General features: G+C 39.5%; 1 protein-coding gene, 1 non-coding gene and 1 pseudogene across 3 annotated transcripts in view; 1 reads left to right on the top strand and 2 right to left on the bottom strand.

The window, feature by feature from the left end:
• Positions 1–2,569, bottom strand: part of LOC120885103 (uncharacterized) — a 31,458-nt gene extending 28,889 nt beyond the window's left edge. For both annotated transcript variants that reach the window (XR_013429780.1, XR_013429781.1), the window contains exon 1: positions 2,455–2,569. This is a non-coding gene — a transcript (uncharacterized LOC120885103). The remainder of the gene's footprint in view (positions 1–2,454) is intronic.
• LOC144369930 (E3 ubiquitin-protein ligase RNF213-like) overlaps positions 2,564–13,908 on the top strand; it is an 89,706-nt gene continuing 78,361 nt past the window's right edge. The window contains exons 1-3 of the mRNA XM_078030415.1: positions 2,564–2,918; positions 4,981–5,121; positions 13,712–13,866. The gene's annotated coding sequence lies outside the window, so the exon portion shown is untranslated. The remainder of the gene's footprint in view (positions 2,919–4,980; positions 5,122–13,711; positions 13,867–13,908) is intronic.
• On the bottom strand, positions 7,781–8,467 carry LOC144369706 (gamma-glutamylcyclotransferase pseudogene; annotated as a pseudogene).

Here is a 13,908-nt window from a genome sequence, read left to right as displayed (position 1 = left end):
AGACATAATAAGATATCCTAGGGATGAGACTGAAGTCTAATCATAAAATTTCTTCATTTTTATATGTGCCTTAAACATATAGACTGAAGGCAATTTTATATCATATATTTAATAATTTTATGCATGAAACAGAATTTTATGGTTGAAATTTTCCACTTGGGGCATTGTGTTGGCACCCCAAACATGTTGGATTTAGGAGCTTTTCCAATTTTAGAGTTTCAGATTAGGAAAGCTCAACCTGTCCTAACAGCTAACATACACAAAGGCAATGCCTGCCTTAGACACTCCAGTGAAAACTACATAGGCTACCTTGATTAATCCCCTACCAGCCATAAATAGATTGTATCACCCATTTTACAGATGAAGAAATTGAGGCAGTGAAGAAGCTGGACTTTGATCCTTTCCCAAAGCCACAGAGCTAGAAAGTGGCAGAGCTGGGATTTGAACCCACACATACAGGTCTTACCTCCCACTCTCTAATCCATGATGGGTGTAATCCTGGCCCTCAGATGGTGGGGGGGGGCAGAGGGATTTTTTTAATTTAACCACACAAAAACTCTCTCTGAATCTGGCGTTTCCTAGGTATATTTAGTGATTTCCACTGCAACACTGCCCTGAGCAGCTTCTTGTCTCTCCCAAGTTCCCAGCTGGGATCTTTCTTCCTGTTTTAAGGAATGAAAGTATAGGGACACCAACCATAACCCATACAATTTCAGATCTAAAATTAACAACAATGACCTAGCTCCAGCCTGATCCTGAAGAGAAGAAAGGGAAGAAGGGAAGGGGGGGGGCAACAACCAGTTCTTTACAATTTAGGATAATAATAAAGGTTCTTTCAAGTGTCGGGGCATATTCTTAGCAAGGCTTTAACATCTAAATCAAGTCCAGGCTATAAAAATGGCACAATAGCCAGAAGCCAGGATATAGGCCTGAATTCTGTTAGGGAGACAGGGGATTTGCTGGGTGGCAGGAGACTGGGTGGCAGGGATGGAGTCAGGCAGTGCCTAACTCCCTGGCAGGCACATACTTCTGTCTGGCCCCCACTGAGTTCCATCTGGGGCTGCTCATGCACCCCTGGGTGGGGCTCTAGAGCTGGAACCTTCTGTGGTCATCATTGTGCCTCTTGCTCACCTTCCCAGATAATCTTGAAATAGCCCAAGTGCATGTCTACAATGCCAGCTAGGTGGGCAATATGAGAACACCTTTTGCAGACCAGCAACCTGGGTGTCCAATGGACTGAGGGCTATGGCTATCTGGATCTGAAAGCCCCCTGAATTTAAAAGAGGCCATGTGTCCCAGGGGTCACCCCTAGCCAGTGTCTGAAAGAGGCAGGACACTAAGGCAGGCCCATTTCTGCAGGACACAGAATCACCTCGACAGTTCACAGATGCTCCAAGGCTTTGCAGAATCTTCCTCAGACTGCATGGCCACCTTGGACCACCCAATTTTCCCGCTCTCTCTCCTTCACTAGGAATCAGATCTCATCTTGTCCAGCTCCATTTTATCTCAATAAAGCACTTCCCCTAATAAAACCCTTACATATTTAATCCCCTCTTGGTGTCTGCTTCTTAAAAACCCAGACTAGCCCCATGTCTCTTCTTAGTGTTACCCTCTTCTAGGAGCTTCTTATCTCAGCAAAAGCAAATGCAAATTCCTTGCACTGGCCTCCAAGGCCAAGGACCTCTCTACACTCAACTACTATGTTAGTTGGCTTTTTTGTCACCGTGACCCAAATACCTGATGAGAACAAGGTAGAGGAAGAAAAGTTGATTTTGGCTCCTAGCTTCAGAGGTTCTGTGGTTGGCTGAAAGTTGCTCTGGGCCTGAGATGAGGCAGAAGTTGATAGGAGAAGAATGTAGCAAAGAAAAGCCTTTCACGTCATGGTGATGCAGAAAAAGCACAAGGAGCCAGGGACATAATATAAAGCCTCCAAGCACACCCCTGGTGACCCACCTCCTCCAACTATACAGGATGTGCCTGCAGTTGCCACTCAATAATCCTGATTAGGCTACAGCTCTCAAACTGTAATCACACCTCCTGTGTCAGCACCTGACCTTTTGGATGACACCTCATATTCAAACATAACAACTACTAACCTTGTCCTCAGCTTAATGCTGTTCTGGAGGTTCCTTGAACACTCCAAGTTGATTCTGCCTTAGGGCCTTTGCATTTGCTCTTCCCCAGAGTCACTTAACTGGGTCAAAGTTGCACCTGCCCCCTCCTTTCCTGCCTGCTTCTCCTCTCTGGGACAGGAATTTTCACAGTGCTCCTGGCCTCTGAAGGCCATCCCTGCTGGGAGGCCTTGAGAGGGACAGTGTGAAGAATAAAGGCCCTAGTTCAGAGGCAGCTGGTGCCTCCAGGCCCCAGGCCTGAGGGGTGAGGTCTGGCTGGAAGACACAAAGACGAAAGTCATTAGGACCAGGGACAAACAGTGATGGAATCCCATCTATTTACCTGAACCTGAGGGGCCTGCCAAATGTGGAACACTGAGGTCCACTGCTGGGCCTAGCGGGTGGGGAGGAGCAGCCGCCCAGTCCTTCCCCTTTGTGGCTCAGCTCTACGAGAGCCGGTTCCCCAGAGGTGCAGGCGGCGCTGGCCAATGGGGGCCCAGCAGCGCTGGGGAGGCGGGGCTGGGCCGGTTAGGGGAATCCCGCTCTGAGCTTAATAGCTTAGCGGCGCTGGGGGCTGGGGTCTCCGCCCAGTGCGTGGCTCCTTCATTGAGGCCAGACGTTCGCTCTCGCCAGCCCAGCCAAGGCCCTCAGGAGCAGCTCCCGGACGAGGCCAGCTGTCCCCAATGGCCCCAAGACCTAGGCATCTTCTGCCTTCTCTCAGCTTCCCGCGTCCGCCCAGCAGTCCCAGCCTCGTGGGGAACCTTGGGCGCCGCTGGTGGCTGAGGAGCAATCGCTCTTGCTGCTGAGGTGAGCCCGTCTTCACGGCTGGGGGATCTGGGGCGGTGAACCCAAGGCGCTCGGGCACCAGGTAGTGGGGGTCCTGAGCAACTAATAAAACAACAACAACAAAAAACTCCAGCCCCGAGAGTCGCGGGCGCGCGGGGGTGGGGGAGGGGGCGCGGGGCTGAAGGGGGCGCGCGCGGGCCTGAGGGGGGGTGCGCGGGCCTGAGGGGGGTGGCGCGGGCCTCAGGGGGGGGCGCGCGGGCCTGAGGGGGGGCGCGGGACTGAGGGGGGCACGCGGGACTGACGGGGTGCGCGCGGGACTGATGGGGTGCGCGCGGGGCTGGGGGTCGCGCGCGGGGCTTGTGGGGGGGGGGCACGCGGGAGCGGCTGCGAGCGCCTGCGCCTTGTCTACCTTTTTAAATCCCTGAAATTGAGGTTAGGTTTATTGTCCTTTAAGATTTTAAACTACTGGGGCTGCTGCAGGGATGGCTGTGACTAAGTACTTTTGTTACACCCAGTTTGCCAGGTGTCCATATGCTACTTTGATCGCCCAGTAAGCTTAGAAATGTCTGTCCATATACATTTTAGATTTGCCTTATCAGATATATAAGTGATTAGCACATGGTTAATTGTTCTAGATAGTGTTAGAGGTCACATTAGGAAATAACTCAAAGGATTAGGACAAAAGAGTTTTAAAACCATTATTTTGTGTCTCACTTACCAATAAAATTTTCACTACTCCATTTTGCCTGAGGAGAATCTTCCAAGAAATATAATTTTGGTGGTTTAAAGCTGCAGCTGTCAAAGTATGGACACCAGCTCAAGCACTGGGACACCAGGAGGGAGTTTGTTGAAATGCAGATTCTCAGCTTCTACCTCAAACCTGCTCAGTGGGAAATTCAGGGCCCCATCTCAGCAATCTGTGTGCAGCAAATGCTCCAGAAGATTTTGATGCTTTAATCATTTAACTATTGCAGAACCATAGTAGCAACAGGGAGGATGAGGGTAAAATCCTTTTGACCAAAATAATCTTGGCAAAATCATGTACAGAACAAATATGTCCTTGTTGGCTAACTGCAAGGTAAGCCTTAGTTATTCTTAATGCCATCAGTGACATACTTAGGAATATGTACTGCTAAAATGGGAAATCGTTTAATTCTTCATTATCAGGGTTTCAGTACTATATTGCTGTTCAATAAGCTAGAGAACTTCATTTGAATTTGACTAGTTATATTCTTACTTTTGTTCACCACTTTGTTATATTCACCACTTTGTCCAGTAGTGGCCAGCTGGACTGTTGTCACATATCCTTTCCATGGTGCCCTCAGCCTTAGACTGCGGAAGCAGTGACATCATTAGTGTTAGCTAATTAGTTAGCTTGTCTGACCAGCATCCTAAGGAGCAATTACCCTGATGTACATGTAAGAAAGTAGCTTTCTACAGGTAGCACCAACTAGCTCTGGTTTCCATTGTGCGTAAGAGGAAGCCCAGGTCCTTTAAGATAATGCATATGTGGACTTTCCGGTCCAGGCTTGCTCTCAGTGTTTCCTTAACTTGGCAAGGTTTTTGGGAACAGAAAGGGGGCAATCAGGGCTGGGGCTGGGGCTCAGTGGCAGTCACTTGCCTAGCATGTGTGAGGCACTGGGTTTGATCCTTAGCTCCACATACAAATATAAATAAAATAAAGGCATGCTGTGCATCTACAGCTACAAAAAAAAAAAAAAATTTAAAAAAGAAAGGAGGCATTCAGGGACATGGAGTTTTACTGTTCTCCTTTTCTTTAGCAATGATACACTGGATAAGCTATTATACAGATCACCATGGAAATAATGATACAATATTCTCATCTAACTATTAGGAGAAGACTCATATGTCTAGAAATTGTAATAAGGGGATTGAGTCTCTCTATAATGAATAAAATTATAAATCTGCATCTTAAAACTTCATTTGGCATTAATATGACAATATAATATGCAAAGCAAATTTGAATACACTTATCATAGGATCTATATATCATTAATATTTGGGGTAGATAATCAGAAAATAATTAATATTATTTATATCTTTTTTTTCTTTTTAATATCAGCTTTGGAGGGATTCTTGGACATGGAGTATCAATGGTATTGCCACATAAGAGCGTCCACTGGGTGTTTTGAAAATCTCTATTATAATGGAGTGGATATCATTAATTTGTCCAAAAAACACAAACCAGAGATAACTCTTTATGGTAAGAAAGTCCTAATGTGTGGTTAATAGAGAAGAGAGATTCAATTTGTTTCATTGATTCAGTTTTAAAATATACTTCTAAAGGTACAAATCATACAAATTTTGTTTGTTTGGTATAATTTTTTCTTTATGTTTGATATAATTTCTATGTGTGAATTTAATATTTATGTGTGAAATGGATGCATGTTGCAAAATCACGAAGTATCATAAAACAGCTTTTAACAGGCTTTTTGTGGTGATAACAACATTCAACATGAGTATACTTTCTTAAAAAATTGTGAGTGTACAATAACATTAACTAGGCCCAATGTTGTAAAGCAGATCTCTAGAACTTATTTATCTTTAGTAACTGAAATTTTACATGAGTTACATGGCAACCCTCCATTTTTCTTTGCTCTCAGGCCCTAGTAACTACCATTCTATTCCCTGCTTCTATGAGTTTGACTGTTTAGATCTAAGTGAAATCATGCAATGTTTGTCATTCTGCAAATGGCTTAAATTACTTAGCCTATGGTTCCCCTGGTTCATCTATGTTTCTGCAGATAGCAGGATTTCCTTTTTAAAGGTTGAATGATATTCCATTGTGTGTGTGTATGTGTGTGTTTCATATCCACTAATCCATCAATGGATGTTTATATTGTTTATGCATTTTGGCTATTGTGAGTAACGGTACAATAAACGTGGGAGTGAAGTCTTGAGATCCTTATTTCCCAACAGAGTCCAACTATGTTCTTTCAGTTGTGAATATATAGTTTTCCCCACACCATTTGTTGAAGGGACAATCCTTTCCCTATTGTACATTCTGGGCACTCCCGTGGAACATCTGTTGTCTGCATATTTGTGGATTTATTTATGGTATTTATTCTGTTTCTTTGGTCGATATTTCTATATTTATCCCAATACCATTCTTTTTCAATTTCTGAAACTTTATAATATATTTTGGAAAAAAGACATATGATGCTTCTTGCTCTCCTTGTCAAGATTGCTTTGACTATATAGAATTCTCTGTTTTGTATGAAATTTAAGGTTGCTTTCTATTTGAATAAAAAAATGCCATTAGGAATGGATTAAGTCTGTATATTACTTTGGATTGAATTGCCATTTTTTCAGTATTGGTATAATATCCATGAACTTGACATGTATTTCTTATTTCTTTTATCTGTGTTTTGGAGTTTTCTGTATAGTTCAAGTTTTTTTTTTTTTTTTTAACCTCCTTAGTTAATTTATCCTCAGTATTTTATTCTTTTTAATGCTACTGTAAGTGAGAGTGCTTTCTTAATTTCTCTGTCACCTTTCTGTTACTGTGACAATACACCTGTGGTAATCCAGTTATAAGGAGGAAAGGTTTATTTTGGCTCATAGTTTCACAGGTTTTAGTCTCTGGTCACTGGACCCTGCAGAATATATTGTGCAGCATGGTATGGCACAGGAAACCTGTTTGCCTCATGGTAGCTAAGAGGCAGAAAAGAGGGAGCCAGGGTCCCAGTATCTCTTTCAAGGATATACCCCCAGTAAATCAGCTTTCTTCTATTAGACCCAATTTTCCAAAGGTTCTACCTCTATACAGTAGTACCACAGGCTGAGAACCAGGCTTCTAACACATGAGCCTTTGAGGGCTAGGGGTAGAATGCTATAGGTTGGATTTGGAATGTTCCCCAAGGCCAATATGTTAAAGGCTTGATCCCCAGCCTGTGGCACTATTGGGAGGCGGTGGAATCTTCAGGAGGTATGGTTTATTGAAAGTAAGATAGGTCATTGGGGATACATTAAGAGGGCATTGGGACTCCAGCGTCCCCTCTGTCTTTGCTTCCCAGCTGCCATCAGGTAAACAGATCTCCTTTTTCATGTGCTTCAACCATGAGGTACTTTCTTACTATAGGCCCAAAACAACAGAGCCAAGCAACCACAGACTGAAACCTCTGCAACTATGAGCCAAAATAAATCATTCTTTCTTATGAGTTGATTATCTCTGGTATTTTGTCACAGTGTCAGAAAGTTGACAAATGCAATTTCCTTAGAAACACAACAGAATTTTGTGTTGATTTTTTTTATCCTGCAACTTTACTAATTTTTTTTCATTAATTCCAATTTTTAAAATATTGTTTCTAAAATGTCATCTGCAAAAGACATAATTTTACTTCTTCCTTTCCAATTTGGATGCATTTTATTTCTTTATCTTGCCTAATTGCTGACTATGGTTTTTGTTAAGATGTTGACTACAAATAGAGTGGGCAGCTCGTTTTATTCTTTTTTTTTCTCCAGTTTCCAAAATTTTATTTTTATTATCAATTATGTCAGTAGTTTGATTACTCTTATTACACTAAAAAAAAAAAAAAAGCCCAGGCAGCAGAGCAATTTACCAGCACCATCATGGAGAGAACTGCAAATCTATCCTTGTCACAGAACAAGAGGACACTTAAGATCAACCCAAGAAAACAGCTTTAAGTGTCCCTAGGAATACCCACATCTACTTGTTACTACAGGACTTTACAGTCCCCTTTTAATTGTCCAACTCTTCACCAGCCTGTTATTTTATAGTCTGAAAATATGAAATCACTAAAGTGAAGTTCCCCTTCAGAATACTGTTGAAAACAGATTAACATGGAGATATCACAGGTCTCTGTTCTTAAATGTTAGAAATATTTTATATTAGTACTTTGTTATGTTCTAAAGAGCTCTTGTTCCCCCTTTTTGATAATAAGGTCTTCTGAGACCTTTCCTTTATAGTCATTTAGTTCTATTGCCTTTTTTTGGGAGGGGGGGATTGGATACTGGGGATTTAACTCAGGAGCACTTAACTTGAGCCACATCCCCAGCCCTATTTTGTATTTTTTAATTTACAGAGAGGGTCTCACTGAGTTGCTTAGTGCCTTGCTTTTGCTTAGGCTGGCTTTGAACTTGCCATCAGTCTCCAGAGCCACTGGGGTTACCAGCATGTGCCACTACATCTGGTTATTTCTATTGCTTTTAGCTTCTCTTAATACTCCAGTGGCAAACTGTTTTCTTTTGCACCCATGCAAATAACCTTTTTATATAGTTGGGATGGGGAAGTGTGGTCATAATTTGTCATCAGATAGTTTTGATAGGTTCTTTCCTTTCTTGAGTTGAAACTTTCACTTCTATTAAAACATACATTCCACTTTTAATGCCTTCTTGCCTCCGTGCCACCTCTGACTGGTTTTGCCTTGAAATTGCCAAAGCCAACCTTAAAATCCTAGAGGCGGGCCAAGAATGTGGCCAAGGAGTTTTAGAGGTAGCTCATCTCCATCATTAAGTTGCTGCCATAGGCGAAGTACAAAAACCCTCTCCTCCTCGCCTGTGCCTTCCTCACAACAGGAGCTAGCCATATCTCACCAGATGCCTGCACCATCCTGGGGGTTGGGAAGCAGAAGTGCAAGAAACCCACAGTAACCTGGTGCTGCTGCCAACAGACCAGGACTGGTATCTGCAGCACTACCCCCTAGGGGCTGGGGAAAAACTCCCTTTATTTGTTCTTGATCTTCAAGGAAAAACTTTTTATTTTTTCACCGTTCAACATATTAGCTTTCCATAGATGGCTTTTATTATGTGGAGGTAATATCCTTTTATTCTTAGTTGTTGGAGTTTTTATCATGAAATGGTGTTGAATTTTCTCAGATTCCTTCTCTGCATCTATTAGGATAATCAAGTGATTTTTAGTCCTTTGTTCTGTTTATTTAGTTAATCTCATTAATTGATTTTCATATATTGATCCACTCTTGCATCCCAAGAATAAATCCCACTTAGTCATGATGTATTATCCCTTTAATTGTGTTGTTGAATTCAGTTCTCTGGTATTTTGATATAGATTTTTGCTTCTATGTTCATCACAAATATTGTTTTGTGTTTTTGCTTTTTAAATCATCTTTAATTTTGATAGTCTCAGCATGAGTTTGGAAATGTTCTCTTCTATTTTTTTAGAAGAGTTTGATAAGGATTGGCTTCAATTCTTTAAATATTTTTAAATTCTTTAAATATTCTTGTTTTAATATTTATTTTTTAGTTGTACATAGACACAATAGCTTTATTTTATTTATTTATTTTTATGTGGGGCTGAGGATTGAAACCAAGGCCTTGCACATGCTAGGCGAGAACTCTACTGCTGAGCCACAATCCCAGCCCCAAATTATTTAAATATTCTTTAGTAGGAGATTTTTGGTCACCAACTCAGCATTTTTACTATTCTAGTTACAAGTCTATTAAGATTGTCTTTTTCTTCATTACTTGATATTAATAGGTTATATCTTTGTGAGAATTTTTACATTTCTTCTATGCTCTCCAATTGGTTGGCATTGATTGGTCTTATCAGTCTCTTAGGATCCATTTTATTTGTATGTCATCAGTTGTAATATCTTTTCTTTCATATCTGATTTTATTTATTTCAATCTCCTTTTGCTCATGTGTGGCTAAAACTTTGTGAATTTCATCATTTTTTCCAAAAATCCAACTCAATTTTATTATTTTTTTTCTTCTCTGTTTCATTAAATTCTCTTCTAATCTTTATGATTTTCTTTCTTTGATGAGGTAGGTGGGCTTTGTTCCTTTGTCTAGATCTTTGAGGTATAAAGTTAGTTTTTTGTTTCAGATCTTCCTTTATCTTCAGAGTGGGTACATATTGTTATGCTCTATTCCAAAAGTTTTGGCACAGAGTGTTCTCCTTTTCATTTGTCCCATGATATTTTCTAATTCCGCTAAATTTCTTCCTTGACACACCAGATTGTTCCAGAGAGTGTTGTTTACAGCCAGGAGTGGCAGCATGGTCTTTTAATTCTAGTTCCTCAGGAGGCTGAGGCAGGAGGATCAGAAGATCAAGGCCAGCTTGGGAAACTTAGCAAGGTCCTGTCTCAAAATAAAAATTAAAAAAAAAAAAAAATTCTGGGGATGTAGCTTAGTAGTGAAGCGTTTTCCTTACATAGATGGTGCCTTGAATTCTAACAATAGCACCAAATAAGTAAATAAATAATAAACAAACAAATAGAAAAAAGCATATTGTTTAATTTTTACATATTTGTGAATTTTTCAGTCTTCCTTCACCTGTTGAATTCCAGGTTCCATGGTGATCAGAAAAGAACTTTTATGAGTTCAATCTTCTTAAATTGGTTATGACTTGTTTTATGACCTAGCATGTGATCTACCTTGGATAAAGTTTCATGTGTGCTTGAGAAGAATGTATTCTTCTGCTCTTGAGTAGAATGTTCTGTTTATATCTATTTGGTCTACCTTGTTGTTCAACTATGCTGTTTCTTTATTGATTTTCTATGTGTATGTTCTATTCTTTATCGGAAGTTGGGCATTGAAGTATCCTACTATCATTGAATTGCTTCAGTTCTGCAATGTTTGCTTTATATATTTAGGTTCTCTGATGTTAGTACATTTGTTTTTATAATTATGATATTTTTCTGGTGAATTGATCCTTTTATTATCCTTTGATATTATTAAAATTTTGTCTCGTAATAGTTTTTGACTCAAAATTCATTTTTTTTCTGACATGTTTAGCCATCCTTGCTCTATTTTGGTTATAATTTGCATGGACTATTTTGTTGAATTACTTAACTCAGTCTGTATCTGTCCTTATATGTAAACCTGAATCTCTTGTAGACAACACATAGGTGGATCTTGATTTTTCATCTGTTCAACCACTCCTGTGTCTTTTGGTTGAGGAATTTAATTTATTCATAGTAAAGTAATCATTAATGAGGAAGGTGAATATTTTTGCTACAACATTTCTGACTCCAATTATGTGTGGTATTTTTCCTTCTGATGCCAAATTTATGTTGCCTTTTCTAACACCATTTTTCCAACTCTTGGACACCAGTTGTGTGTCCTACAGTTCAGAGCAATTCTAGTACTCAGTACCCTGAATTAGTGTCATACTTCACACTCTTAAGGAATAGTCTTACAAGATTGTCCTTTCTTAAGATGACATTTGCAAGTATCAGGTCTCTGGGTTACCCACACTTTTGTCAAGAGTTGCCTACAGAGTTATCACAATACTCCCAAGTCAGGTTCATTAGTTTGCTACAATAGCTTACAAAACTCTGGAAAACCCTTTACTTGCTATAACCAGCTTATTTTAAAAGCTACTAATAAGTAGCCAAATGAGGTACAAAGGACAAATTAGGGAAGAGTCCTAAACATCATGGTTTGGAACATACCACACTCCTAACACATGGATGCTTGCATGTTCTCCAAACCCTTTTGTTTAGTGATTTTTATGAATATTTTGTGACACAGGTAGATAGAGTAAGCCATTAGCCCTTGGTGATTAAGTTCAATCTTTATCCTTTCTTGCCTTCTGGGACATGTAATGCAGTGGAAATTTCCATGCCTCTAATGATTCTTTGGTCTTTCTGGCAACAGCTCCCATTTAAAAAGTGCATAGAGGTAGCATTCAGTTATCAGTCTTCTCTTGAGCATACAGAAGGCACTTAGACCTTTGGAGATTTAGAGTTATGGGAGCTATGTGTCCGGAATCAGGTACAAATACCAAATATTTATTTTTTATTGTGCCACAGAAATACATTACTAGCATTTTGTTAAAGGTTTGCTGCCAATCTTATAAATCTTTTGTTCCTGTTTTTTATAATGTTTTCTTTTATATTTTATTGATTTTTATAGTAATATGCTTTGATTTATTTCTAAATCATTGTATATTTCTAACAGTCTGTTTCAAGATAATAATAACCTCACTTGCATATAAAAACTACATTATTGCTGGGCATGGTGGCGCATGCCTGTAATCCTAGCAGTTCAGGAAGCTGAGGCAGGAGGATCATGAGTTCAAAGCCAACCTCAGCAAAAAAGCAAGGTGCTAAGCAACTCAGTGAGACCTTCTCTCTAAAATACAGAAAAGGGCTGGAGATGTGGCTCAGTGGTTGAGTGCCCCTGAGTTCAATTCCCACAAAAACAAACAAAACAAAAAAAAACTACATTATTACCCCTCTCTATGGAACTTTATATTATTAACATCACAATTTATATCATTTTGTATTGGGTAACCATACACATATTTTATATAATTGTTTTAAAAATTTTATACTAGCATTGAAAAGCAATTTCCACAGTATTGTCACAGTGTTACATTATTCTGTATTTTTCTATACATTTACCTCTAACAGTAAGTTTTATACTTATGTATGCATAGATAGTGTTAGTTAGCTTTGGTTTGTTTCAACTTGAAGAATTCTCTTTAATGTTTCTTGTAAGACTGGTCTCTTTATGTCCTCTTTAATTTTAAAGGACAATTTTGTCAGGTATTATATTTTTGGTTGGCAGTTTTACCTTTCTGCATTTGGAAAATATTCCACTGCCTTTATGTATGCAAAGTTTCTGCTGAAAAATTCATTGACTGTCTCAGGGAAGTTCCCCTGTAATGTGATCTGTCTCTTTATGTCTAATATTTCACAATTCAATTCAATTATAGTGTCTCTCACTGTGGAATTCTTTGGGTTCTTCTTATTTGGATTCCTAAATATGGATATTTCTTCCTTTTTTTCAAATTTCAGAAGTTTTCCCCATTATTTCTTTGAGTAAGCTTTTGGCTCTGTCTTTTCTTTCTTGGACATTCATAATTATTTATACTAGTCTATTCAATAGTGTCCTATAAGTTACCAAGTTTATTCATTTTTTTTCACTTTTTGTTTTCTTTTTATGCCATTGAGTGGCTAATTTCAAATGATTTATCTTTAAATTCAATGATTCTTCTGTTTGATTTAGTATGATATTTTGATATAGACTGATTTCTCTATAGAATTTTTCATTTTAGTTACTGTTTTCTTTATGGTCAAGACTTCTTTTGGCTCTTTTTATGTATTTGGTAAATTTTTCATTTTGTTCATGCTTTTTTCTCCCAAGTTTATTTTGAGTACTTTGCCAGGTAATTCATATATTACATGTTAGTAAAATTGGGTTCTAAAAGTCTCATCTTATTCCTTTTGGAGAGGCATGTTTTTCTATTTGTTCATTTTCCTTGTCTCTTAGTATTAGTATCTGCACATTAGAAAAAAAAACACGTTTTCCAGTCTTTATGAACAGGATTTGTATAGAATAAGACCCTCAATGGGAAGCGTTGCCACGTACTTTTCAAACTCTTTGTGTATGTGTCTTGGCTGGATTTGGTTGTGTAAATTCCCAGTTAGGGGATTTGCCTGTTTCTTTTTATCTTTACTTTCTCTCTCTACTCTCTTCTCTCTCTCTCTCTCTCTCTCTCTCTCTCTCTCTCTCTCTCTCTCTCTCTCCTTCCTTCTCTCTCTCTCTCTCTCTCTCTCTCTCTCTCTGTCTCTCTCTCTCCCCCCTTCCTTCCTTCCTTCCTTCCTTCCTTCCTTCCTTCCTTCCTTCCTTCCTTCCATTTCCTTTTTTCTTTCTTTCATGAATTCACAGACTTCTGCTGCTTTTGGTTCCTGTCTGCAGTACCACTGGTTTTTTGATCCAGCAGCACACCAGGATTCCTTTGAGGTCTCAGAGGGACACAGACATCTAGATTATACCAGGTCTCATTCATCCTCTGAAAATGGTGAGATTGAAGCCAGTTATGATGGTTTGGCATATGTTTCTTTCTTTTCTCTTCATCACAGAGATGAGCCAGTTTCTGGGATTCTCATTGATTAATTTGTGCTGACCAGGAGAGGAGCTCTGGCAGGTGACTACAGAATAGTCCATCCTTTGGCTATACTCTCAGTGGCCCTCATGCATCTAGAATATGCTGGGTCCCATCAATGCTCTAAGAGAGGTGAGATAACAGCCTCTGAAAATGTTGGAACACTGCACACTA

This window comes from Ictidomys tridecemlineatus, chromosome 13 (genome assembly GCF_052094955.1).
Source record: "Ictidomys tridecemlineatus isolate mIctTri1 chromosome 13, mIctTri1.hap1, whole genome shotgun sequence".
Taxonomy (NCBI): domain Eukaryota; kingdom Metazoa; phylum Chordata; class Mammalia; order Rodentia; family Sciuridae; genus Ictidomys; species Ictidomys tridecemlineatus.
The sequence above is the reverse complement of the archived record's forward strand: the minus strand, read 5'-3'. Positions and strand labels throughout refer to the sequence as shown.